This window comes from Triticum dicoccoides, chromosome 3A (genome assembly GCF_002162155.2).
Source record: "Triticum dicoccoides isolate Atlit2015 ecotype Zavitan chromosome 3A, WEW_v2.0, whole genome shotgun sequence".
In the NCBI taxonomy this organism is placed as follows: domain Eukaryota; kingdom Viridiplantae; phylum Streptophyta; class Magnoliopsida; order Poales; family Poaceae; genus Triticum; species Triticum dicoccoides.
Window position 1 is genome coordinate 387,663,811 of NC_041384.1, and position 4,984 is coordinate 387,668,794.

Genomic DNA, 4,984 nt, shown 5'->3' on the forward strand with positions numbered 1-4,984 from the left:
CACAAACACATTAGTCCCTCAACTAGGTTTGTCGTCAATACTCCAAAACCAACTAGGGGTGGCACTAGATGCACTTACAACATCGTCATGTGATTTAACACCAATAGTTCACATCTTTATGTGATCAGTTCACATCTCCATGTGACTAACACCCAAAGGGTTTACTAGAGTCAATAATCTAGTTCACATCGCTATGTGATTAACACCCAAAGAGTGATCATGTTTTCCTTGTGAGAGAAATTTAGTCAACGGGTCTACCATATTCAGAGCCGTATGTATTTTGAAAATTTTCTATGTCTACAATGCTTTGCACGGAGCTAGTCTAGTTAATTGCTCCCACTTTCAATATGTATCTAGATCGAGACTTAGAGTCATCCAGATCGGTGGCAAAGCTTGCATCGATGTAACTCTTTATGACGAACTCTTTGTCACGTCCATAACTGAGATACATTTCCTTATTCCACTAAGGATATTTTTGACCGCTGTCTAGTGAGCCACTCCTGGATCACTATTGTACCCTCTTGCCAAACTTATGGTGAGGTACACAATAGGTCTGGTACACAACATAGCATACTTTATAGAACCTATGACTGAGGCATAGGGAATGACTTTTCATTCTTTTTCTATTTTCTGCCGTGGCCGGGTTTTGAGTCTTTACTCAACTTCATACCTTGCAACACATGCAAGAACTCCTTCTTTGACTGTTCCATTTTGAACTACTTCAAAATCTTGTCAATGCATGTACTCATTGAAAATATATCAAGCGTCTTGATCTATCTCTGTAGATCTTGATGCTCAATATGTAAGTAGCTTCACCGAGGTCTTTCTTTGAAAAACTCCTTTCAAACACTTCTTTATGCTTTCCAGAAATTTCTACATTATTTCCGATCAACAATATGTCATTCACATATACTTATCAGAAATGTTGTAGTGCTCCCACTCACTTTCTTGTAAATACAGGCTTCACCACAAGTCTGTATAAAACCATATGATTTGATCACTTTATCAAAGCATATATTCCAACTCCGAGATGCTTGCACTAGTCTATAGATGGATCGCTGGAGCTTGCTCACTTTGTTAGCACCTTTAGGATCGACAAAACCTTCTGGTTGCATCATATACAACTCTTCTTTAAGAAATCCATTAAGGAATGCAGTTTTGACATCCATTTGCCATATTTCATAGAATGCGGCAACTGCTAACATCATTCGGACAAACTTTTAAGCATCGATACGAGTGAGAAAATCTCATCGTAATCAACACCTTGAACTTGTCGAAAACCTTTTGCGACAATTCGAGCTTTGTAGATAGTAACACTACTATCAGCGTCTGTCTTCCTCTTGAAGATCCATTTATTCTCAATGACTCACCAATCATCGGGCAAGTCAATCAAAGTCCATAATTTGTTCTCATACATGGATCCCATCTCAGATTTCATGGCCTCAAGCCATTAATTTTGCGGAATCTGGGCTCATCATCGCTTCCTCATAGTTCGTAGGTTCATCATGGTCTAGTAACATGACTTCCAGAATAGGATTACCGTACCACTCTGGTGCGGACCGTACTCTGGTTGACCTGTGAGGTTCGGTAGTAACTTGATCTAAAGTTTCATGATCATCATCATTAGCTTCCTCACTAATTGGTGTAGGAATCACTGGAACTGATTTCTGTGATGAACTACTTTCCAATAAGGGAGCAGGTACAATTACCTCATCAAGTTCTACTTTCCTCCCACTCAGTTCTTTCGAGAGAAACTCCTTCTCTAGAAAGGATCCATTCTTAGCAACAACATATCTTGCCTTCGGATCTGTGATAGAAGGTGTACCCAACAGTTTCTTTTGGGTATCCTATGAGGACGCACTACTCCGATTTGGGTTAGAGCTTATCATTTTGAAACTTTTTCACATAAGCATCGCAACCCCAAACTTTAAGAAACGACAGCTTTGGTTTCTTGCCAAACCATAGTTCATACGGTGTCCTCTCAACGGATTTAGATGGTGCCCTATTTAACGTGAATGCAGCTGTCTCTAATGCATGACCCCAAAACGATAGTGGTAAATCGGTAAGAGACATCATATATCGCACCATATCCAATAAAGTATGATTACAACGTTCGGACACACCATTATGCTTTGGTGTTCCAGGTGGCGTGAGTTGTGAAACTATTCCACATTGTTTCAAATGAAGACCAAACTCGTAACTCAAATATTCACCTCCGCAATCAGATCGTGGAAACTTTATTTTCTTGTTACGATGATTTTCCACTTCACTCTGAAATTCTTTGAACTTTTCAAATGTTTCAGACTTATGTTTCATTAAGTAGATATACCTATATCTGCTCAAATCATCTGTGAAGGTCAGAGAATAACCATACCCACCGCGAGCCTCAACACTCATTGGACCACACACATCAGTATGTATTATTTCCAACAAGTCTGTTGCTTGCTCCATTGTTCCGAAGAACGGAGTCTTAGTCATCTTTCCCATGAGGCATGGTTCGCAAGCATCAAGTGATTCATAATCAAGTGATTCCAACAGTCCATCAGCATGGAGTTTCTTCATGCGCTTTACACCAATATGACCTAAACGGCAGTGCCACATATAAGTTGCACTATCATTATTAACTTTGCATCTTTTGGCTTCAATATTATGAATATGTGTATCACTACGACCGAGATTCAATAAACCATTTATATTGAGTGTATGACCATAGAAGGTTTTATTCATGTAAATAGAACAACAATTATTCTTTGACTTAAATGAATAACCATATTGCAATAAACATGATCCAATCATATTTATGCTCAACGCAAACACCAAATAACATTTATTTTAGGTTCAACACTAATCTCGAAGGTAAAGGGAGTGTGCGATGGTGATCTTATCAACCTTGGAATCTCTTCCAACACACATCGTCACTTTTCCCTCAACTAGTCTCTGTTCATTTTGTAACTCCTATTTTGAGTTACTAATCATAGCAACTGAATCGGTATCAAATACCTAGGGGTTACTATGAACACTAGTAAAGTACACATCAATAACATGTATATCATATATACTTTTGTTCACTTTGCCATCCTTCTGATCCGCCAAGTATTTAGGGCAGTTCCACTTCCAGTGACCATTTCCTTTGCAGTAGAAGCACTCAGTTTCAGGCTTGGGTCTAGCTTTGGGCTTCTTCATGGGAGTGGCAACTTTCTTGCCATTCTTCTTGAAGTTTCCTTTCTTTCCCTTGCCCTTTTACTTGAAACTAGTGATCTTGTCAACCATCAACACTTGATGCTTTTCTTGATTCCTACCTTCGCCGATTTCAGCATCGCGAAGAGCTCGGGAATTATTTTTCGTCATCCCTTGCATATTATAGTTCATCACGAAGTTCTAGTCACTTGGTGATAGTGACTAGAGAACTTTTGTCAATTACTACCTTATCTGGAAGATTAACTCCCACTTGATTCAAGCAATTGTAGTACCCAGACAATTTGAGCACATGCTCACTGGTTGAGCTATTCTCCTCCATCTTGTAGGCAAAGTACTGTCAGAGGTCTTATACCTCTTTACATGGGCATGAGTATGAAATACCAATTTCAACTCTTGGAACATCTTATATGCTCCATGGCGTTCAAAACATTTTTGAATTCCCGGTTCTAAGCCGTAAAGCATGGTGCACTAAACTATCAAGTAGTCATCATACCGAGCTTTGCCAAACGTTCATAATGTATGCATCTGCTCCTGCAATAGGTCCGTGACCTAGAGGTGCATCAAGGATATAATTCTTCTGTGCAGCAATGAGGATAATCCTCAAATCACGGAGCTAGTCCGCATCATTGCTACTAACATCTTTCAACATAGTTTTCTCTAGGAACATATCATAAATAAAATGGGGAAGCTATATGCGAGCAATTGATCTACAACATAGATATGCAAATACTATCAGGACTAAGTTCATGATAAATTAAAGTTCAATTAATCGTATTAGTTAATAACTCCCACTTAGATAGACATCCCTCTAATCATCTAAGTGATCATGTGATCCATATCAACTAAACCATGTCCGATCATCATGTGAGATGGAGTAGTATTCAATGGTGAACATCACTATGTTGATCATATCTACTATATGATTCACGCTCGACCTTTCGGTCTCCAGTGTTCCGAGGCCATATCTGCATATGCTAGGTAGGTCAAGTTTAACCTGAGTATTTCGCGTGTGCAAAACTGGCTTGCACCCGTTGTATGTGAGCGTAGAGCTTATCACACCCAATCATCATGTGGTGTAACACCCCGGATATGATTTACCCAATATGTAATCCAACTCTTGCCATTTTCGGCGTTAAGTTATTTTATTTTCTGGAGTTCGGGTTTTTGTCTCCGTGTGTTGTTATCATTGTCATGCAACTCATATCATGTCATCATATGCATTGCATTTGCATACGTGTTCATCTCATGCATTTGAGCATTCTCCCCGTTGTCCGTTTTGCATTCCGGCGCTCCATTCTCCTCCGGTGGTCATTTCTACCTTTCTTTCGTGTGTGGGGATTAAACATTTCAGGATTGGACCGAGACTTGCCAAGCGGCCTTGGCTTACTACAGGTAGACCGCCTGTCAAGTTTCGTACCATTTGGACTTCGTTTGATGCTCCAATGGTTAACCGAGGGACCGAAAAGGCCTCGTGTGTGTTACAGCCCAACACCCCTCCAAGTTGGCCCAAAACCCACCAAAACCCTCTCCATCATCTAGAGAGTTCGATCATGATCGCGTGGCCGAAAACCGCACCTCATTTGGACACTCCTAGCTCCCCCTATGCCTATATAAAGACCCCTCCTCGAAAATCCCGGATCCCCTCCATCCCTAACCCTAGATCCACCCCTCGCGCCGCGCCGGACACGTCCGGTACGGCCGGACACGTCCGCCGCCCCACCCGGGCCAATCCCGCGCCGCCCGTGCCCACATCGCCGCCTCCTCCGCCGGCCCGCCGCGGCCCGCA